The following is a 19967-nucleotide window of genomic DNA, read 5'->3' on the forward strand; positions in this document are numbered from 1 at the left end:
GTCAGCTCTGGTAAAAGTCAGATTTCTTTGTCTCAGATCTTCCTCTAGCCTTGTTCTTCTTTCGAGAGTTCCCTGGTGCTGCCTCAGTTGGATCTCCTTCACTTCACAGGGGGGAACCCGAGCAGCGACCCTCCCCAGCTCTAGCCCAACTCCTACTTACCTGCCAGGTGAGATACTATGATCATGAAGGTGCTTCTCCCAGGGCAAGGCTCAACCATTGCACTCTGGGTGTGCTGCTCCTGCGATTTCCCCAAATGTGGGAAACGTGACTGCATAATTTGTGTTTCCCCTCGTCGGCTCTCGTATAATTCAGATCTCTTTGTCTCAGGTCTCTCTCCAGCCTAGTTTGCTGTCTGTTTCCACTTCTCTTTTCTTGAGCCGCTCCCTTCTATGCCCTTGCGCACTATCCTGACTTCTCCCGTCTGCTTACTTCGTGCCTTCCAACGCACAATGCGAACTACAGGTAGTGCTGCAGGGCCCACACCCTTTTACTTGCCTTACAGAGTAGCTCTGGAGCAGTTACAGTGCCCAGCTGCTGCAAGAAATCAGCTTGAATGCTTCAGGGGCTGGGGCATAGCCAACATGAGCCCCACACCGAAGGAGGGTGGAGGTGTGTAATGCGAACTAGGGGTCATCCAAGCGCTGCAAAAGGCCGCCATGCCCTGCACGCCCCTTTTCTCTTTTCATATGCAGACGAGGGTTGAAGCCAACTTTGACCCACTGCTTGGATGACATCACCATATGCAAATCCATCTGCTGCAGGCCTTCCCCCAGGAATGCTTGCACTAGTTGTTGCATTTGGTTTGTTGTTTGGGGGTGCTTCAGTATTAGGCAGCCTTCTGCCCTCACATGTTCATCTGAAAATATGTGTTCTCCCTGCAGTTGTTGTCCCCAGATGAGAGTTCCCTTGTGCTGCCTCAGTTGAATCTCCTTTACTTGACAGAGATGTGCCTGAGCAGCGGCCCTCCCCAGCCCTATCCCAAATCATACTTATTTTGCATAGGCGATACCATGGTCATGAAGATTGTTCTCCCAAGGTGAGGTTCATTCATTGCATTCTGGGTATGCTGACCCCTGTGATTTCCCCAAATGTGGGAAACTCGACTGCATTATTTGTGGTAGTGGGGGACTGTGTTTGTGCTTTCCTCTGGTCAGCTCTGGAAAAAGTCAGATTTCTTTGTCTCAGATCTTCCTCTAGCCTTGTTCTTCTTTCGAGAGTTCCCTTGTGCTGCCTCAGTTGGATCTCTTTCACTTGACAGGGGGGTGCCCGAACAGCGACCCTCCCCAGCTCTAGCCCAACTCCTACTTACCTGCCAGGTGAGATTCTATGATCATGAAGGTGCTTCTCCCAGGGCAAGGCTCACCCATTGCACTCTGGGTGTGCTGCCCCTGCGATTTCCCCAAATGTGGGAAACTTGACTGCATAATTTGTGTTTCCCCTGGTCGGCTCTCGTATAATTCAGATCTCTTTGTCTCAGGTCTCTCTCCAGCCTAGTTTGCTGTCTGTGTCCACTTCTCTTTTCTTGAGCCGCTCCCTTCTATGCCCTTGCGCACTATCCTGACTTCTCCTCCTGTCTGCTTACTTTGTGCCTTCCAACGCACAATGCGATCTACAGGTAGTGCTGCAGGGCCCAGACCCTTTTACTTGCCTTACAGAGCAGCTCTGGAGCTGTTACAGTGCCCAGCTGCTGCAAGAAATCAGCTTGAATGCTTCAGGGGCTGGGGCATAGCCAACATGAGCCCCACACCAAAGGAGGGTGGAGGTGTTTAATGCAAACTAGGGGTCAGCCAAGCGCCGCAAAAGGCCACCATGCCCTGCACGCCCCTTTTCTCTTTTCATATGCAGACGAGGGTTGAAGCCAACTTTGACCCACTGCTTGGATGACATCACCATATGCAAATCCATCTGCGGCAGGCCTTCCCCCAGGAATGCTTGCACTAGTTGTTGCATTTGGTTTGTTGTTTGGGGGTGCTTCAGTATTAGGCAGCCTTCTGCCCTCCCATGTTCATCTGAAAATATATGTTCTCCCTGCAGTTGTTGTCCCAAGATGAGAGTTCCCTTGTGCTGCCTCAGTTGAATCTCCTTTACTTGACAGAGATGTGCATGAGCAGCGGCCCTCCCCAGCCCTATTCCAAATCATACTTATTTTGCATAGGAGATACCATGGTCATGAAGATTTTTCTCCCAGGGTGAGGTTCATTCATTGCATTTTGGGTATGCTGACCCCTGTGATTTCCCCAAATGTGGGAAACTTGACTGCATTATTTGTGGTAGTGGGAGACTGTGTTTGTGCTTTCCTCTGGTCAGCTCTGGTAAAAGTCAGATTTCTTTGTCTCAGATTTTCCTTTAGCCTTGTTCTTCTTTCGAGAGTTCCCTTGTGCTGCCTCAGTTGGATCTCCTTCACTTTACAGGGGGGTACCCGAGCAGCGACCCTCCCCAGCTCTAGCCCAACTCCTACTTACCTGCCAGGTGAGATACTATGATCATGAAGGTGCTTCTCCCAGGGCAAGGCTCACCCATTGTACTCTGGGTGTGCTGCTCCTGCGATTTCCCCAAATGTGGGAAACTTGACTGCATAATTTGTGTTTCCCCTGGTCGGCTCTCGTATAATTCAGATCTCTTTGTCTCAGGTCTCTCTCCAGCCTAGTTTGCTGTCTGTTTCCACTTCTCTTTTCTTCAGCCGCTCCCTTCTATACCCTTGTGCACTATCCTGACTTCTCCTCCCGTCTGCTTACTTTGTGCCTTCCAATGCACAATGCAAACTACAGGTAGTGCTGCAGGGCCCACACCCTTTTACTTGCCTTACAGAGCAGCTCTGGAGCTGTTGCAGTGCCAAGCTGCTGCAAGAAATCAGCTTGAATGCTTCAGGGGCTGGGGCATAGCCAACATGAGCCCCACACCGAAGAAGGGTGGAGGTGTTTAATGCAAACTAGGGGTCAGACAAGCACAGCAAAAGGCCACCATGCCCTGCACGCCCCTTTTCTGTTTTCATATGCAGACGAGGGTTGAAGCCAACTTTGACCCACTGCTTGGATGACATCACCATATGCAAATCCATCTGCGGCAGGCCTTCCCCCAGGAATGCTTGCACTAGTTGTTGCATTTGGTTTGTTGTTTGGGGGTGCTTCAGTATTAGGCAGCCGTCTGCCCTCCCATGTTCATCTGAAAATATGTGTTCTCCCTGCAGTTGTTGTCCCTAGATGAGAGTTCCCTTGTGCTGCCTCAGTTGAATCTCCTTAACTTGACAGAGATGTGCCTGAGCAGCGGCCCTCCCCAGCTCTATCCCAAATCATACTTATTTTGCATAGGAGATACCATGGTCATGAAGATTATTCTCCCAGGGTGAGGTTCATTCATTGCATTCTGGGTATGCTGACCCCTGTGATTTCCCCAAATGTGGGAAACTCGACTGCTTTATTTGTGGTAGTGGGGGACTGTGTTTGTGTTTTCCTCTGGTCAGCTCTGGTAAAAGTCAGATTTCTTTGTTTCAGAGCCTTGTTCTTCTTTTGAGAGTTCCCTTGTGCTGCCTCAGTTGGATCTCCTTCACTTGACAGGGGGGTGCCCGAGCAGAGACCCTCCCCAGCTCAAGCCCAACTCCTACTTACCTGCCAGGTGAGATACTATGATCATGAAGGTGCTTCTCCCAGGGCAAGGCTCACCCATTGCACTCTGGGTGTGCTGCCCCTGCGATTTCCCCAAATGTGGGAAACTTGACTGCATAATTTGTGTTTCCCCTGGTCGGCTCTCGTATAATTCAGATCTCTTTGTCTCAGGTCTCTCTCCAGCCTAGTTTGCTGTCTGTTTCCACTTCTCTTTTCTTCAACCGCTCCCTTCTATACCCTTGTGCACTATCCTGACTTCTCCTCCCGTCTGCTTACTTTGTGCCTTCCAATGCACAATGCAAACTACAGGTAGTGCTGCAGGGCCCACACCCTTTTACTTGCCTTACAGAGCAGCTCTGGAGCTGTTACAGTGCCCAGCTGCTGCAAGAAATCAGCTTGAATGCTTCAGGGGATGGGGCATGGCCAACATGAGCCCCACACCAAAGGAGGGTGGAGGTGTTTAATGCGAACTAGGGGTCATCCAAGCACCGCAAAAGGCCGCCATGCCCTGCACGCCCCTTTTCTCTTTTCATATGCAGATGAGGGTTGAAGCCAACTTTGACCCACTGCTTGGATGACATCACCGTATGCAAATCCGTCTTCTGCAGAACTTCCCCCAGGAATGCTTGCACTAGTTGTTGCATTTGGTTTGTTGTTTGGGGGTGCTTCAGTATTAGGCAGCCTTCTGCCCTCCCATGTTCATCTGAAAATATGTGTTCTCCCTGCAGTTGTTGTCCCCAGATGAGAGTTCCCTTGTGCTGCCTCAGTTGAATCTCCTTTACTTGACAGAGATGTGCCAGAGCAGCGGCCCTCCCCAGCCCTATTCCAAATCATACTTATTTTGCATAGGAGATACCATGGTCATGAAGATTGTTCTCCCAGGGTGAGGTTCATTCATTGCATTTTGGGTATGCTGACCCCTGTGATTTCCCCAAATGTGGGAAACTCAACTGCATTATTTGTGGTAGTGGGGGACTGTGTTTGTGCTTTCCTCTGGTCAGCTCTGGTAAAAGTCAGATTTCTTTGTCTCAGATTTTCCTCTTGCCTTGTTCTTCTTTCGAGAGTTCCCTTGTGCTGCCTCAGTTGGATCTCCTTCACTTGACAGGGGGGTACCCGAGCAGCGACCCTCCCCAGCTCTAGCCCAACTCCTACTTACCTGCCAGGTGAGATACTATGATCATGAAGGTGCTTCTCCCAGGGCAAGGCTCACCCATTGCACTCTGGGTGTGCTGCTCCTGCGATTTCCCCAAATGTGGGAAACTTGACTGCATAATTTGTGTTTCCCCTGGTCGGCTCTCGTATAATTCAGATCTCTTTGTCTCTCTCCAGCCTAGTTTGCTGTCTGTTTCCACTTCTCTTTTCTTCAGCCGCTCCCTTCTATACCCTTGTGCACTATCCTGACTTCTCCTCCCGTCTGCTTACTTTGTGCCTTCCAATGCACAATGCAAACTACAGGTAGTGCTGCAGGGCCCACACCCTTTTACTTGCCTTACAGAGCAGCTCTGGAGCTGTTACAGTGCCCAGCTGCTGCAAGAAATCAGCTTGAATGCTTCAGGGGCTGGGGCATAGCCAACATGAGCCCCACACCGAAGGAGGGTGGAGGTGTTTAATGCAAACTAGGGGTCGGTCAAGCGCCGCAAAAGGCCACCATGCCCTGCACGCCCCTTTTCTGTTTTCATATGCAGACGAGGGTTGAAGCCAACTTTGACCCACTGCTTGGATGACATCACCATATGCAAATCCATCTGCGGCAGGCCTTCCCCCAGGAATGCTTGCACTAGTTGTTGCATTTGGTTTGTTGTTTGGGGGTGCTTCAGTATTAGTCAGCCTTCTGCTCCACCCTCCTTTGGTGTGGGGCTCATGTTGGCCATGTCCCATCCCCTGAAGCATTCAAGCAGATTTCTTGCAGCAGCTGGGCACTGTAACAGCTCCAGAGCTGCTCTGTAAGGCAAGTAAAAGGGTGTGGGCCCTGCAGCACTACCTGTAGTTTGCATTGTGCATTGGAAGGCACAAAGTAAGCAGACGGGAGGAGAAGTCAGGATAGTGCACAAGGGTATAGAAGGGAGCGGCTGAAGAAAAGAGAAGTGGAAACAGACAGCAAACTAGGCTGGAGAGAGATCTGAGACAAAGAGATCTGAATTATACGAGAGCCGACCAGGGGAAACACAAATTATGCAGTCAAGTTTCCCACATTTGGGGAAATCGCAGGGGCTGCACACCCAGAGTGCAATGGGTGAGCCTTGCCCTGGGAGAAGCACCTTCATGATCATAGTATCTCACCTGGCAGGTAAGTAGGAGTTGGGCTAGAGCTGGGGAGGGTCGCTGCTCGGGCACCCCCCTGTTAAGTGAAGGAGATCCAACTGAGGCAGCACAAGGGAACTCTCAAAAGAAGAACAAGGCTAGAGGAAGATCTGAAACAAAGAAATCTGACTTTTACCAGAGCTGACCAGAAGAAAACACAAACACAGTCCCCCACTACCACAAATAAAGCAGTCGAGTTTCCCACATTTGGGGAAATCACAGGGGTCAGCATACCCAAAATGCAATGAATGAACCTCACCTCGACTGCTTTATTTGTGGTAGTGGGGGACTGTGTTTGTGTTTTCTTCTGGTCAGCTCTGGTAAAAGTCAGATTTCTTTGTTTCAGATCTTCCTCTAGCCTTGTTCTTCTTTTGAGAGTTCCCTTGTGCTGCCTCAGTTGGATCTCCTTCACTTAACAGGGGGGTGCCCGAGCAGCGACCCTCCCCAGCTCTAGCCCAACTCATACTTACCTGCCAGGTGAGATACTATGATCATGAAGGTGCTTCTCCCAGGGCAAGGCTCACCCATTGCACTCTGGGTGTGCTGCCCCTGCGATTTCCCCAAATGTGGGAAACTTGACTGCATAATTTGTGTTTCCCCTGGTCGGCTATCGTATAATTCAGATCTCTTTGTCTCAGATCTCTCTCCAGCCTAGTTTGCTGTCTGTTTCCACTTCTCTTTTCTTCAGCCGCTCCCTTCTATACCCTTGTGCACTATCCTGACTTCTCCTCCCGTCTGCTTACTTTGTGCCTTCCAATGCACAATGCAAACTACAGGTAGTGCTGCAGGGCCCACACCCTTTTACTTGCCTTACAGAGCAGCTCTTGAGCTGTTACAGTGCCCAGCTGCTGCAAGAAATCTGCTTGAAAGCTTCAGGGGATGGGGCATGGCCAACATGAGCCCCACACCAAAGCAGGGTGCAGCAGAAGGCTGCCTAATACTGAAGCACCCCCAAACAACAAACCAAATGCAACAACTAGTGCAAGCATTCCTGGGGGAAGGCCTGCCGCAGATGGATTTGCATATGGTGATGTCATCCAAGCAGTGGGTCAAAGTTGGCTTCAACCCTCATCTGCATATGAAAACAGAAAAGGGGCGTGCAGGGCATGGTGGCCTTTTGCGGCGCTTGACTGACCCCTAGTTTGCATTAAACACCTCCACCCTCCTTCGGTGTGGGGCTGATGTTGGCTATGCCCCAGCCCCTGAAGCATTCAAGCTGATTTCTTGCAGCAGCTGGGCACTGTAACAGCTCCAGAGCTGCTCTGTAAGGCAAGTAAAAGGGTGTGGGCCCTGCAGCACTACCTGTAGTTTGCATTGTGCATTGGAAGGCACAAAGTAAGCAGACGGGAGGAGAAGTCAGGATAGTGCACAAGGGTATAGAAGGGAGCGGCTGAAGAAAAGAGAAGTGGAAACAGACAGCAAACTAGGCTGGAGAGAGACCTGAGACAAAGAGATCTGAATTATACGAGAGCCGACGAGGGGAAACACAAATTATGCAGTCAAGTTTCCCACATTTGGGGAAATCGCAGGAGCAGCACACCCAGAGTACAATGGGTGAGCCTTGCCCTGGGAGAAGCACCTTAATGATCATAGTATCTCACCTGGCAGGTAAGTAGGAGTTGGGCTAGAGCTGGGGAGGGTCGCTGCTCGGGTACCCCCCTGTAAAGTGAAGGAGATCCAACAAAGGCAGCACAAGGGAACTCTCGAAAGAAGAACAAGGCTAGAGGAAAATGTGAGACAAAGAAATCTGACTTTTACTAGAGCTGACCAGAGGAAAGCACAAACACAGTCCCCCACTACCACAAATAATGCAGTTGAGTTTCCCACATTTGGGGAAATCACAGGGGTCAGCATACCCACAATGCAATGAATGAACCTCACCCTGGGAGAAAAATCTTCATGACCATGGTATCTCCTATGCAAAATAAGTATGATTTGGAATAGGGCTGGGGAGGGCCGCTGCTCATGCACATCTCTGTCAAGTAAAGGAGATTCAACTGAGGCAGCACAAGGGAACTCTCATCTGGGGACAACAACTGCAGGGAGAACATATATTTTCAGATGAACATGGGAGGGCAGAAAGCTGCCTAATACTGAAGCACCCCCAAACAACAAACCAAATGCAACAACTAGTGCAAGCATTCCTGGGGGAAGGCCTGCCGCAGATGGATTTGCATATGGTGATGTCATCCAAGCAGTGGGTCAAAGTTGGCTTCAACCCTCGTCTGCATATGAAAAGAGAAAAGGGGCGTGCAGGGCATGGTGGCCTTTTGCGGCACTTGGCTGACCCCTAGTTTGCATTAAACACCTCCACCCTCCTTTGGTGTGGGGCTCATGTTGGCTATGCCCCAGCCCCTGAAGCATTCAAGCTGATTTCTTGCAGCAGCTGGGCACTGTAACAGCTCCAGAGCTGCTCTGTAAGGCAAGTAAAAGGGTGTGGGCCCTGCAGCACTACCTGTAGTTCGCATTGTGCGTTGGAAGGCACAAAGTAAGCAGACAGGAGGAGAAGTCAGGATAGTGCGCAAGGGCATAGAAGGGAGCGGCTCAAGAAAAGAGAAGTGGAAACAGACAGCAAACTAGGCTGGAGAGAGACCTGAGACAAAGAGATCTGAATTATACGAGAGCCGACCAGGGGAAACACAAATTATGCAGTCAAGTTTCCCACATTTGGGGAAATCGCAGGAGCAGCACACCTAGAGTGCAATGGGTGAGCCTTGCCCTGGGAGAAGCACCTTCATGATCATAGTATCTCACCTGGCAGGTAAGTAGGAGTTGGGCTAGAGCTGGGGAGGATCGCTGCTCGGGTACCCCCCTGTAAACTGAAGGAGATCCAACTGAGGCAGCACAAGGGAACTCTCGAAAGAAGAACAAGGCTAGAGGAAAATCTGAGACAAAGAAATCTGACTTTTACCAGAGCTGACCAGAGGAAAGCACAAACACAGTCCCCCACTACCACAAATAATGCAGTCAAGTTTCCCACATTTGGGGAAATCACAGGGGTCAGCATACCCAAAATGCAATGAATGAACCTCACCCTGGGAGAACAATCTTCATGACCATGGTATCTCCTATGCAAAATAAGTATGATTTGGAATAGGGCTGGGGAGGGCCGCTGCTCATGCACATCTCTGTCAAGTAAAGGAGATTCAACTGAGGCAGCACAAGGGAACTCTCATCTTGGGACAACAACTGCAGGGAGAACATATATTTTCAGATGAACATGGGAGGGCAGAAGGCTGCCTAATACTGAAGCACCCCCAAACAACAAACCAAATGCAACAACTAGTGCAAGCATTCCTGGGGGAAGTTCTGCAGAAGACGGATTTGCATACGGTGATGTCATCCAAGCAGTGGGTCAAAGTTGGCTTCAACCCTCATCTGCATATGAAAAGAGAAAAGGAGCGTGCAGGGCATGGCGGCCTTTTGCGGTGCTTGGATGACCCCTAGTTCGCATTAAACACCTCCACCCTCCTTTGGTGTGGGGCTCATGTTGGCCATGCCCCATCCCCTGAAGCATTCAAGCAGATTTCTTGCAGCAGCTGGGCACTGTAACATCTCCAGAGCTGCTCTGTAAGGCAAGTAAAAGGGTGTGGGCCCTGCAGCACTACCTGTAGTTTGCATTGTGCATTGGAAGGCACAAAGTAAGCAGACGGGAGGAGAAGTCAGGATAGTGCACAAGGGTATAGAAGGGAGCGGCTGAAGAAAAGAGAAGTGGAAACAGACAGCAAACTAGGTTGGAGAGAGACCTGAGACAAAGAGATCTGAATTACACGAGAGCCGACCAGGGGAAACACAAATTATGCAGTCAAGTTTCCCACATTTGGGGAAATCGCAGGGGCAGCACACCCAGAGTGCAATGGGTGAGCCTTGCCCTGGGAGAAGCACCTTCATGATCATAGTATCTCACCTGGCAGGTAAGTAGGAGTTGGGCTAGAGCTGGGGAGGGTCTCTGCTTGGGCACCCCCCTGTCAAGTGAAGGAGATCTAACTGAGGCAGCACAAGGGAACTCTCGAAAGAAGAACAAGGCTAGAGGAAGATCTGAACAAAGAAATCTGACTTTTACCAGAGCTGACCAGAGGAAAACACAAACACAGTCCCCCACTACCACAAATAAAGCAGTCGAGTTTCCCACATTTGGGGAAATCACAGGGGTCAGCATACCCATAATGCAATGAATGAACCTCACCCTGGGAGAATAATCTTCATGACCATGGTATCTCCTATGCAAAATAAGTATGATTTGGGATAGAGCTGGGGAGGGCCGCTGCTCAGGCACATCTCTGTCAAGTAAAGGAGATTCAACTGAGGCAGCACAAGGGAACTCTCATCTGGGGACAACAACTGCAGGGAGAACACATATTTTCAGATGAACATGGGAGGGCAGAAGGCTGCCTAATACTGAAGCACCCCCAAACAACAAACCAAATGCAACAACTAGTGCAAGCATTCCTGGGGGAAGTTCTGCAGAAGACGGATTTGCATACGGTGATGTCATCCAAGCAGTGGGTCAAAGTTGGCTTCAACCCTCATCTGCATATGAAAAGAGAAAAGGGGCGTGCAGGGCATGGCGGCCTTTTGCGGTGCTTGGATGACCCCTAGTTCGCATTAAACACCTCCACCCTCCTTTGGTGTGGGGCTCATGTTGGCCATGCCCCATCCCCTGAAGCATTCAAGCTGATTTCTTGCAGCAGCTGGGCACTGTAACAGCTCCAGAGCTGCTCTGTAAGGCAAGTAAAAGGGTGTGGGCCCTGCAGCACTACCTGTAGTTCGCATTGTGCGTTGGAAGGCACAAAGTAAGCAGACAGGAGGAGAAGTCAGGATAGTGCGCAAGGGCATAGAAGGGAGCGGCTCAAGAAAAGAGAAGTGGAAACAGACAGCAAACTAGGCTGGAGAGAGACCTGAGACAAAGAGATCTGAATTATACGAGAGCCGACCAGGGGAAACACAAATTATGCAGTCAAGTTTCCCACATTTGGGGAAATCGCAGGAGCAGCACACCTAGAGTGCAATGGGTGAGCCTTGCCCTGGGAGAAGCACCTTCATGATCATAGTATCTCACCTGGCAGGTAAGTAGGAGTTGGGCTAGAGCTGGGGAGGATCGCTGCTCGGGTACCCCCCTGTAAACTGAAGGAGATCCAACTGAGGCAGCACAAGGGAACTCTCGAAAGAAGAACAAGGCTAGAGGAAAATCTGAGACAAAGAAATCTGACTTTTACCAGAGCTGACCAGAGGAAAGCACAAACACAGTCCCCCACTACCACAAATAATGCAGTCAAGTTTCCCACATTTGGGGAAATCACAGGGGTCAGCATACCCAAAATGCAATGAATGAACCTCACCCTGGGAGAACAATCTTCATGACCATGGTATCTCCTATGCAAAATAAGTATGATTTGGAATAGGGCTGGGGAGGGCCGCTGCTCATGCACATCTCTGTCAAGTAAAGGAGATTCAACTGAGGCAGCACAAGGGAACTCTCATCTGGGGACAACAACTGCAGGGAGAACACATATTTTCAGATGAACATGGGAGGGCAGAAGGCTGCCTAATACTGAAGCACCCCCAAACAACAAACCAAATGCAACAACTAGTGCAAGCATTCCTGGGGGAAGTTCTGCAGAAGACGGATTTGCATACGGTGATGTCATCCAAGCAGTGGGTCAAAGTTGGCTTCAACCCTCATCTGCATATGAAAAGAGAAAAGGAGCGTGCAGGGCATGGCGGCCTTTTGCGGTGCTTGGATGACCCCTAGTTCGCATTAAACACCTCCACCCTCCTTTGGTGTGGGGCTCATGTTGGCCATGCCCCATCCCCTGAAGCATTCAAGCTGATTTCTTGCAGCAGCTGGGCACTGTAACATCTCCAGAGCTGCTCTGTAAGGCAAGTAAAAGGGTGTGGGCCCTGCAGCACTACCTGTAGTTTGCATTGTGCATTGGAAGGCACAAAGTAAGCAGACGGGAGGAGAAGTCAGGATAGTGCACAAGGGTATAGAAGGGAGCGGCTGAAGAAAAGAGAAGTGGAAACAGACAGCAAACTAGGTTGGAGAGAGACCTGAGACAAAGAGATCTGAATTACACGAGAGCCGACCAGGGGAAACACAAATTATGCAGTCAAGTTTCCCACATTTGGGGAAATCGCAGGGGCAGCACACCCAGAGTGCAATGGGTGAGCCTTGCCCTGGGAGAAGCACCTTCATGATCATAGTATCTCACCTGGCAGGTAAGTAGGAGTTGGGCTAGAGCTGGGGAGGGTCTCTGCTTGGGCACCCCCCTGTCAAGTGAAGGAGATCCAACTGAGGCAGCACAAGGGAACTCTCGAAAGAAGAACAAGGCTAGAGGAAGATCTGAACAAAGAAATCTGACTTTTACCAGAGCTGACCAGAGGAAAACACAAACACAGTCCCCCACTACCACAAATAAAGCAGTCGAGTTTCCCACATTTGGGGAAATCACAGGGGTCAGCATACCCATAATGCAATGAATGAACCTCACCCTGGGAGAATAATCTTCATGACCATGGTATCTCCTATGCAAAATAAGTATGATTTGGGATAGAGCTGGGGAGGGCCGCTGCTCAGGCACATCTCTGTCAAGTAAAGGAGATTCAACTGAGGCAGCACAAGGGAACTCTCATCTGGGGACAACAACTGCAGGGAGAACACATATTTTCAGATGAACATGGGAGGGCAGAAGGCTGCCTAATACTGAAGCACCCCCAAACAACAAACCAAATGCAACAACTAGTGCAAGCATTCCTGGGGGAAGTTCTGCAGAAGACGGATTTGCATACGGTGATGTCATCCAAGCAGTGGGTCAAAGTTGGCTTCAACCCTCATCTGCATATGAAAAGAGAAAAGGGGCGTGCAGGGCATGGCGGCCTTTTGCGGTGCTTGGATGACCCCTAGTTCGCATTAAACACCTCCACCCTCCTTTGGTGTGGGGCTCATGTTGGCCATGCCCCATCCCCTGAAGCATTCAAGCTGATTTCTTGCAGCAGCTGGGCACTGTAACAGCTCCAGAGCTGCTCTGTAAGGCAAGTAAAAGGGTGTGGGCCCTGCAGCACTACCTGTAGTTTGCATTGTGCATTGGAAGGCACAAAGTAAGCAGATGGGAGGAGAAGTCAGGATAGTGCACAAGGGTATAAAAGGGAGCGGCTGAAGAAAAGAGAAGTGGAAACAGACAGCAAACTAGGCTGGAGAGAGACCTGAGACAAAGAGATCTGAATTATACGAGAGCCGACCAGGGGAAACACAAATTATGCAGTCAAGTTTCCCACATTTGGGGAAATCGCAGGAGCAGCACACCCAGAGTACAATGGGTGAGCCTTGCCCTGGGAGAAGCACCTTCATGATCATAGTATCTCACCTGGCAGGTAAGTAGGAGTTGGGCTAGAGCTGGGGAGGGTTGCTGCTCGGGTACCCCCCTGTAAAGTGAAGGAGATCCAACTGAGGCAGCACAAGGGAACTCTCGAAAAAAGAACAAGGCTAAAGGAAAATCTGAGACAAAGAAATCTGACTTTTACCAGAGCTGACCAGAGGAAAGCACAAACACAGTCTCCCACTACCACAAATAATGCAGTCAAGTTTCCCACATTTGGGGAAATCACAGGGGTCAGCATACCCAAAATGCAATGAATGAACCTCACCCTGGGAGAAAAATCTTCATGACCATGGTATCTCCTATGCAAAATAAGTATGATTTGGAATAGGGCTGGGGAGGGCCGCTGCTCATGCACATCTCTGTCAAGTAAAGGAGATTCAACTGAGGCAGCACAAGGGAACTCTCATCTTGGGACAACAACTGCAGGGAGAACATATATTTTCAGATGAACATGGGAGGGCAGAAGGCTGCCTAATACTGAAGCACCCCCAAACAACAAACCAAATGCAACAACTAGTGCAAGCATTCCTGGGGGAAGGCCTGCCGCAGATGGATTTGCATATGGTGATGTCATCCAAGCAGTGGGTCAAAGTTGGCTTCAACCCTCGTCTGCATATGAAAAGAGAAAAGGGGCGTGCAGGGCATGGTGGCCTTTTGCGGCGCTTGGCTGACCCCTAGTTTGCATTAAACACCTCCACCCTCCTTTGGTGTGGGGCTCATGTTGGCTATGCCCCAGCCCCTGTAGCATTCAAGCTGATTTCTTGCAGCAGCTGGGCACTGTAACAGCTCCAGAGCTGCTCTGTAAGGCAAGTAAAAGGGTGTGGGCCCTGCAGCACTACCTGTAGTTTGCATTGTGCATTGGAAGGCACAAAGTAAGCAGACGGGAGGAGAAGTCAGGATAGTGCACAAGGGTATAGAAGGGAGCGGCTGAAGAAAAGAGAAGTGGAAACAGACAGCAAACTAGGCTGGAGAGAGACCTGAGACAAAGAGATCTGAATTATACGAGAGCCGACGAGGGGAAACACAAATTATGCAGTCAAGTTTCCCACATTTGGGGAAATCGCAGGGGCAGCACACCCAGAGTGCAATGGTTGAGCCTTGCCCTGGGAGAAGCACCTTCATGATCATAGTATCTCACCTGGCAGGTAAGTAGGAGTTGGGCTAGAGCTGGGGAGGGTCGCTGCTCGGGTTCCCCCCTGTGAAGTGAAGGAGATCCAACTGAGGCAGCACCAGGGAACTCTCGAAAGAAGAACAAGGCTAGAGGAAGATCTGAGACAAAGAAATCTGACTTTTACCAGAGCTGACCAGAGGAAAGCACAAACACAGTCCCCCACTACCACAAATAATGCAGTCGAGTTTCCCACATTTGGGAAAATCACAGGGGTCAGCATACCCAGAATGCAATGAATGAACCTCACCCTGGGAGAACAATCTTCATGACCATGGTATCTCCTATGCAAAATAAGTATGATTTGGGATAGGGCTGGTGAGGGCAGCTGCTCAGGCACATCTCTGTCAAGTAAAGGAGATTCAACTGAGGCAGCACAAGTGAACTCTCATCTGGGGACAACAACTGCAGGGAGACCACATCTTTTCAGATGAACATGGGAGGGCGGAAGGCTGCCTAATACTGAAGCACCATCAAATATCAAACCATATGCAACAACTAGTACAAGCACTCCTGGGGGAAGGTCTGCAGCAGACGGATTTGCATACGGTGATGTTATCCAAGCAGTGGGCCAAAGTTGACTGGAACCCTCATCTGCATATGAAAAGAGAAAAGGGGCATGCAGGGCATGGCGGCCTTTCGCAGTGCTTGGATGACCCCTAGTTCGCATTAAACACCTCCCCCCTCCTTTGGTGTGGGGCTCATGTTGGCCATGCCCCATCCCCTGAAGCATTCAAGCTGATTTCTTGCAGCAGCTGGGCACTGTAACAGCTCCAGAGCTGCTCTGTAAGGCAAGTAAAAGGGTGTGGGCCCTGCAGCACTACCTGTAGTTTGCATTGTGCATTGGAAGGCACAAAGTAAGCAGACGGGAGGAGAAGTCAGGATAGTGCACAAGGGTATAGAAGGGAGCGGTTGAAGAAAAGAGAAGTGGAAACAGACAGCAAACTAGGCTGGAGAGAGACCTGAGACAAAGAGATCTGAATTATACGAGAGCCGACCAGGGGAAACACAAATTATGCAGTCAAGTTTCCCACATTTGGGGAAATCGCAGGGGCAGCACACCCAGAGTGCAATGGGTGAGCCTTGCCCTGGGAGAAGCACCTTCATGATCATAGTATCTCACCTGGCAGGTAAGTAGGAGTTGGGCTAGAGCTGGGGAGGGTCGCTGTTCGGGCACCCCCCTGTCAAGTGAAAGAGATCCAACTGAGGCAGCACAAGGGAACTCTCGAAAGAAGAACAAGGCTAGAGGAAGATCTGAGACAAAGAAATCTGACTTTTACCAGAGCTGACCAGAGGAAAGCACAAACACAGTCCCCCACTACCACAAATAATGCAGTTGAGTTTCCCACATTTGGGAAAATCACAGGGGTCAGCATACCCAGAATGCAATGAATGAACCTCACCCTGGGAGAACAATCTTCATGACCATGGTATCTCCTATGCAAAATAAGTATGATTTGGGATAGGGCTGGTGAGGGCCGCTGCTCAGGCACATCTCTGTCAAGTAAAGGAGATTCAACTGAGGCAGCACAAGGGAACTCTCATCTGGGGACAACAACTGCAGGGAGACCACATCTTTTCAGATGAACATGGGAGGGCGGAAGGCTGCCTAATACTGAAGCACCATCAAATATCAAACCATATGCAACAACTAGTACAAGCACTCCTTGGGGAAGGTCTGCAGCAGACGGATTTGCATACGGTGATGTTATCCAAGCAGTGGGCCAAAGTTGACTGGAACCCTCATCTGCATATGAAAAGAGAAAAGGGGCATGCAGGGCATGGCGGCCTTTTGCAGTGCTTGGATGACCCCTAGTTCGCATTAAACACCCCCACCCTCCTTTGGTGTGGGGCTCATGTTGGCCATGCCCCATCCCCTGAAGCATTCAAGCTGATTTCTTGCAGCAGCTGGGCACTGTAACAGCTCCAGAGCTGTTCTGTAAGGCAAGTAAAAGGGTGTGGGCCCTGCAGCACCACCTGTTGTTCGCATTGTGCGTTGGAAGGCACAAATTAAGCAGACGGGAGGAGAAGTCAGGATAGTGCGCAAGGGCATACTTTTCTCTTAGTCCGGGGGCAAGGCTTCAAAATGGGGTCTGCAACGGAGGAGACACAGGGGGCGTGGTCACAGCAGCTTTTCTCTACAGCCTGCACCAGCAGGAGCCTACACCATTTTTTATGATCACGCTGAACTGCAGTGCGACTGCAATTACAGCATGGTCAAGAAGGGAGGCGTCATGCTGGGTGGCCATGCCCTGTCACTGTGCAGGAGCCAGCACAGCTCACACACTAGTCCCCGGGTGCAGCCCCCAACCCCCGGGACACCCGGAGCAACAAAATGTAGATTCAGGCCACCAGGCCACGCCCCTACCTATGAAACCATGCCTCCTTTTTACCATTGCGCTGTTTATCTGCGCGCACTGCATTACAATCTCCCTCGCCACCTTTCTGGGTGTCACCAGTGATAGTGACACCTCTGCCATGCTTGTAGCAGCTGGTCCTAAGATCTACGCCTCAAGCCCTGAGTGTTTGCCCTTGTGACTTGTTGATCATCATAGCGAAGCAGATGCTTACAGAAAACTGCAGGGGCTTAGATTGAAAATAAAAAAATTGATGGGTATAAGGTAGAGAGGAGCGGGTTCGGTTCTCCGAGAACCGAATTCCCCACGAACTCCACGTGGTTTACACTGGTCCGAGGCAGGCTCGGTTGTTCCCGCCTGACTCGGAAAACCTGAACAAGGGAAAATGTCATCATCCCGCTGTCGGATTCTTGCGAGATTCGGATTCCATATAAAGAGCTGCGCGTTGCTGCCATTTTTACTCGTGCATTGAAGAGAGAGCGGAGAGGACGTGGCTATGTTCTCTCAGTGGAAATCTCAATATCAGTGCTCAGTATCAGTGGTTACTTATTGCTGCTCAGTAATACTAGTAGTGTGTCTCTCCTGCTCAGTGTCAGTTCTCAGTAGTATCCTCATCAGTGCTCAGTATCACTGCTCATTGTCTTGTGCTGCATTGTGGTGCTCAGCATACTACAGTACATTACTAATAGTCCAGTGCTGCATCTTGCTGCTCAGTGTCAGTTCTAGTATCCTCATCAGTGCTCACTATCACTGCTCATTGCATTGTGGTGTTCTGTATACTACAGTAACATAGTAATATAGTATATATAGAGGAGCGGGTTCGGTTCTCCGAGAACCGAATTCCCGACGAACTCCACGTGGTTTACACTGGTCCGTGGCAGGCTCGGTTGTTCCCGCCTGACTCGGAAAACCTGAACAAGGGAAAATGTCATCATCCCGCTGTCGGATTCTCGCGAGATTCGGATTCCATATAAAGAGCTGCGCGTTGCCGCCATTTTTACTCGTGCATTGAAGAGAGAGCGGAGAGGACGTGGCTATGTTCTCTCAGTGGAAATCTCAATATCAGTGCCCAGTATCAGTGGTTACTTATTGCTGCTCAGTAATACTAGTAGTGTGTCTCTCCTGCTCAGTGTCAGTTCTCAGTAGTATCCTCATCAGTGCTCAGTATCACTGCTCATTGTCTTGTGCTGCATTGTGGTGCTCAGCATACAACAGTACATTACTAATAGTCCAGTGCTGCATCTTGCTGCTCATGTTGGCTATGCCCCAGCCCCTGAAGCATTCAAGCTGATTTCTTGCAGCAGCTGGGCACTGTAACAGCTCCAGAGCTGCTCTGTAAGGCAAGTAAAAGGGTGTTGGCCCTGCAGCACTACCTGTAGTTTGCATTGTGCGTTGGAAGGCACAAAGTAAGCAGACAGGAGAAGTCAGGAGAGTGCACAAGGGCATAGAAGGCAGGGGCTCAAGAAAAGAGAAGTGGAAACAGACAGCAAACTAGGCTGGAGAGAGACCTGAGACAAAGAGATCTGAATTATACGAGTAGCCGACCAGAGGAAACACAAATTATGCAGTCAAGTGTCCCACATTTGGGGAAATCGTAGGAGCAGCACACCCAGAGTGCAATGGGTGAGCCTTGCCCTGGTAGAAGCACCTTCCTGATCATAGTATCTCACTTGGCAGGTAAGTAGGAGTTGGGCTTGAGCTGGGGAGGGTCGCTGCTCGGGCACCCCCCTGTCAAGTGAAGGAGATCCAACTGAGGCAGCACAAGGAAACTCTCAAAAAAAGAACAAGGCTAGAGGAAGATCTGAGACAAAGAAATCTGACTTTTACCAGAGCTGACCAGAGGAAAGCACAAACACAGTCCCCCACTACCACAAATAATGCAGTCGAGTTTCCCACATTTGGGGAAATCACAGGGGTCAGCATACCCAGAATGCAATGAATGAACCTCACCCTGGGAGAACAATCTTCATGACCATGGTATCTCCTATGCAAAATAAGTATGATTTGGGATAGGGCTGGGGAGGGCCGCTGCTCAGGCACATCTCTTTCAAGTAAAGGAGATTCAACTGAGGCAGCACAAGGGTACTCTCATCTGGGGACAACAACTGCAGGGAGAACACATATTTTCAGATGAACATGGGAGAGCTGAAGGCTGCCTAATACTGAAGCACCCCAAACAACAAACCAAATGCAACAACTAGTACAAGCATTCCTGGGGGAAGGTCTGCAGAAGACGGATTTGCATACGGTGATGTCATCCAAGCAGTGGGCCAAAGTTGGCTGGAACCCTCATCTGCATATGAAAAGAGAAAAGGGGTATGCAGGGCATGGCGGCCTTTTGCGGCGCTTGGATGACCCTTAGTTCGCATTAAACACCTCCACCCTCCGTCGGTGTGGGGCTCATGTTGGCTATGCCCCAGCCCCTGAAGCATTCAAGCTGATTTCTTGCAGCAGCTGGGCACTGTAACAGCTCCAGAGCTGCTCTGAAAGGCAAGTAAAAGGGTGTGGGCCCTGCAGCACTACCTGTAGTTTGCATTGTGCGTTGGAAGGCACAAAGTAAGCAGACAGGAGAAGTCAGGAGAGTGCACAAGGGCATAGAAGGCAGCTGCTCAAGAAAAGAGAAGTGGAAACAGACAGCAAACTAGGCTGGAGAGAGACCTGAGACAAAGAGATCTGAATTATACGAGTAGCCGACTAGAGGAAACACAAATTATGCAGTCAAGTGTCCCACATTTGGGGAAATCGTAGGAGCAGCACACCCAGAGTGCAATGGGTGAGCCTTGCCCTGGGAGAAGCACCTTCCTGATCATAGTATCTCACCTGGCAGGTAAGTAGGAGTTGGGCTAGAGATGGGGAGGGTCGCTGCTCGGGCACCCCCCTGTCAAGTGAAGTTCTGCAGAAGACGGATTTGCATACGGTGATGTCATCCAAGCAGTGGGTCAAAGTTGGCTTCAACCCTCATCTGCATATGAAAAGAGAAAAGGGGCGTGCAGGGCATGGCGGCCTTTTGCGGTGCTTGGATGACCCCTAGTTCGCATTAAACACCTCCACCCTCCTTTGGTGTGGGGCTCATGTTGGCCATGCCCCATCCCCTGAAGATGAACATGGGAGGGCAGAAGGCTGCCTAATACTGAAGCACCCCCAAACAACAAACCAAAT

General features: G+C 50.2%; 27 non-coding genes and 3 pseudogenes across 27 annotated transcripts; 10 read left to right on the forward strand and 20 right to left on the reverse strand.

The window, feature by feature from the left end:
* Positions 1–152: 152 nt before the first annotated feature.
* LOC135043926 (U1 spliceosomal RNA) lies at positions 153–288 on the forward strand (annotated as a pseudogene).
* Positions 289–986: 698 nt separating this feature from the next.
* Positions 987–1150, forward strand: LOC135043987 (U1 spliceosomal RNA). The gene has a single exon (XR_010236756.1). It is a non-coding gene; the product is annotated as a U1 spliceosomal RNA (small nuclear RNA).
* Positions 1151–1302: 152 nt separating this feature from the next.
* Positions 1303–1465, forward strand: LOC135043894 (U1 spliceosomal RNA). The gene has a single exon (XR_010236682.1). It is a non-coding gene; the product is annotated as a U1 spliceosomal RNA (small nuclear RNA).
* A 674-nt stretch (positions 1466–2139) lies between these two features.
* On the forward strand, positions 2140–2303 carry LOC135043990 (U1 spliceosomal RNA). Its single transcript, XR_010236759.1, has one exon. It is a non-coding gene; the product is annotated as a U1 spliceosomal RNA (small nuclear RNA).
* Positions 2304–2455: 152 nt separating this feature from the next.
* LOC135043891 (U1 spliceosomal RNA) lies at positions 2456–2618 on the forward strand. Its single transcript, XR_010236679.1, has one exon. It is a non-coding gene; the product is annotated as a U1 spliceosomal RNA (small nuclear RNA).
* Positions 2619–3292: 674 nt separating this feature from the next.
* LOC135043980 (U1 spliceosomal RNA) lies at positions 3293–3456 on the forward strand. The gene has a single exon (XR_010236749.1). It is a non-coding gene; the product is annotated as a U1 spliceosomal RNA (small nuclear RNA).
* A 142-nt stretch (positions 3457–3598) lies between these two features.
* LOC135043870 (U1 spliceosomal RNA) lies at positions 3599–3761 on the forward strand. The gene has a single exon (XR_010236658.1). It is a non-coding gene; the product is annotated as a U1 spliceosomal RNA (small nuclear RNA).
* A 674-nt stretch (positions 3762–4435) lies between these two features.
* LOC135043966 (U1 spliceosomal RNA) lies at positions 4436–4599 on the forward strand. The gene has a single exon (XR_010236736.1). It is a non-coding gene; the product is annotated as a U1 spliceosomal RNA (small nuclear RNA).
* A 152-nt stretch (positions 4600–4751) lies between these two features.
* On the forward strand, positions 4752–4914 carry LOC135043880 (U1 spliceosomal RNA). The gene has a single exon (XR_010236669.1). It is a non-coding gene; the product is annotated as a U1 spliceosomal RNA (small nuclear RNA).
* Positions 4915–5735: 821 nt separating this feature from the next.
* Positions 5736–5898, reverse strand: LOC135043886 (U1 spliceosomal RNA). Its single transcript, XR_010236674.1, has one exon. It is a non-coding gene; the product is annotated as a U1 spliceosomal RNA (small nuclear RNA).
* A 468-nt stretch (positions 5899–6366) lies between these two features.
* LOC135043868 (U1 spliceosomal RNA) lies at positions 6367–6529 on the forward strand. The gene has a single exon (XR_010236655.1). It is a non-coding gene; the product is annotated as a U1 spliceosomal RNA (small nuclear RNA).
* Positions 6530–7384: 855 nt separating this feature from the next.
* LOC135043915 (U1 spliceosomal RNA) lies at positions 7385–7520 on the reverse strand (annotated as a pseudogene).
* Positions 7521–7672: 152 nt separating this feature from the next.
* On the reverse strand, positions 7673–7836 carry LOC135043968 (U1 spliceosomal RNA). The gene has a single exon (XR_010236738.1). It is a non-coding gene; the product is annotated as a U1 spliceosomal RNA (small nuclear RNA).
* A 674-nt stretch (positions 7837–8510) lies between these two features.
* LOC135043918 (U1 spliceosomal RNA) lies at positions 8511–8673 on the reverse strand. The gene has a single exon (XR_010236698.1). It is a non-coding gene; the product is annotated as a U1 spliceosomal RNA (small nuclear RNA).
* Positions 8674–8825: 152 nt separating this feature from the next.
* Positions 8826–8989, reverse strand: LOC135043961 (U1 spliceosomal RNA). Its single transcript, XR_010236731.1, has one exon. It is a non-coding gene; the product is annotated as a U1 spliceosomal RNA (small nuclear RNA).
* Positions 8990–9663: 674 nt separating this feature from the next.
* LOC135043863 (U1 spliceosomal RNA) lies at positions 9664–9826 on the reverse strand. Its single transcript, XR_010236651.1, has one exon. It is a non-coding gene; the product is annotated as a U1 spliceosomal RNA (small nuclear RNA).
* A 151-nt stretch (positions 9827–9977) lies between these two features.
* Positions 9978–10141, reverse strand: LOC135043984 (U1 spliceosomal RNA). Its single transcript, XR_010236753.1, has one exon. It is a non-coding gene; the product is annotated as a U1 spliceosomal RNA (small nuclear RNA).
* Positions 10142–10815: 674 nt separating this feature from the next.
* LOC135043919 (U1 spliceosomal RNA) lies at positions 10816–10978 on the reverse strand. Its single transcript, XR_010236699.1, has one exon. It is a non-coding gene; the product is annotated as a U1 spliceosomal RNA (small nuclear RNA).
* Positions 10979–11130: 152 nt separating this feature from the next.
* LOC135043962 (U1 spliceosomal RNA) lies at positions 11131–11294 on the reverse strand. The gene has a single exon (XR_010236732.1). It is a non-coding gene; the product is annotated as a U1 spliceosomal RNA (small nuclear RNA).
* Positions 11295–11968: 674 nt separating this feature from the next.
* LOC135043866 (U1 spliceosomal RNA) lies at positions 11969–12131 on the reverse strand. The gene has a single exon (XR_010236653.1). It is a non-coding gene; the product is annotated as a U1 spliceosomal RNA (small nuclear RNA).
* Positions 12132–12282: 151 nt separating this feature from the next.
* LOC135043985 (U1 spliceosomal RNA) lies at positions 12283–12446 on the reverse strand. The gene has a single exon (XR_010236754.1). It is a non-coding gene; the product is annotated as a U1 spliceosomal RNA (small nuclear RNA).
* A 674-nt stretch (positions 12447–13120) lies between these two features.
* Positions 13121–13283, reverse strand: LOC135043892 (U1 spliceosomal RNA). The gene has a single exon (XR_010236680.1). It is a non-coding gene; the product is annotated as a U1 spliceosomal RNA (small nuclear RNA).
* A 152-nt stretch (positions 13284–13435) lies between these two features.
* LOC135043991 (U1 spliceosomal RNA) lies at positions 13436–13599 on the reverse strand. The gene has a single exon (XR_010236760.1). It is a non-coding gene; the product is annotated as a U1 spliceosomal RNA (small nuclear RNA).
* Positions 13600–14300: 701 nt separating this feature from the next.
* LOC135043904 (U1 spliceosomal RNA) lies at positions 14301–14436 on the reverse strand (annotated as a pseudogene).
* Positions 14437–14588: 152 nt separating this feature from the next.
* Positions 14589–14752, reverse strand: LOC135043900 (U1 spliceosomal RNA). The gene has a single exon (XR_010236687.1). It is a non-coding gene; the product is annotated as a U1 spliceosomal RNA (small nuclear RNA).
* Positions 14753–15426: 674 nt separating this feature from the next.
* Positions 15427–15589, reverse strand: LOC135043871 (U1 spliceosomal RNA). Its single transcript, XR_010236659.1, has one exon. It is a non-coding gene; the product is annotated as a U1 spliceosomal RNA (small nuclear RNA).
* Positions 15590–15741: 152 nt separating this feature from the next.
* On the reverse strand, positions 15742–15905 carry LOC135043978 (U1 spliceosomal RNA). Its single transcript, XR_010236747.1, has one exon. It is a non-coding gene; the product is annotated as a U1 spliceosomal RNA (small nuclear RNA).
* Positions 15906–18329: 2424 nt separating this feature from the next.
* Positions 18330–18493, reverse strand: LOC135043928 (U1 spliceosomal RNA). Its single transcript, XR_010236703.1, has one exon. It is a non-coding gene; the product is annotated as a U1 spliceosomal RNA (small nuclear RNA).
* Positions 18494–18645: 152 nt separating this feature from the next.
* Positions 18646–18809, reverse strand: LOC135043989 (U1 spliceosomal RNA). The gene has a single exon (XR_010236758.1). It is a non-coding gene; the product is annotated as a U1 spliceosomal RNA (small nuclear RNA).
* A 670-nt stretch (positions 18810–19479) lies between these two features.
* Positions 19480–19643, reverse strand: LOC135043908 (U1 spliceosomal RNA). Its single transcript, XR_010236693.1, has one exon. It is a non-coding gene; the product is annotated as a U1 spliceosomal RNA (small nuclear RNA).
* Positions 19644–19967: the final 324 nt, after the last annotated feature.

The sequence above is a fragment of the Pseudophryne corroboree genome, unplaced genomic scaffold, assembly GCF_028390025.1.
Source record: "Pseudophryne corroboree isolate aPseCor3 unplaced genomic scaffold, aPseCor3.hap2 scaffold_884, whole genome shotgun sequence".
In the NCBI taxonomy this organism is placed as follows: Eukaryota; Metazoa; Chordata; class Amphibia; order Anura; family Myobatrachidae; genus Pseudophryne; species Pseudophryne corroboree.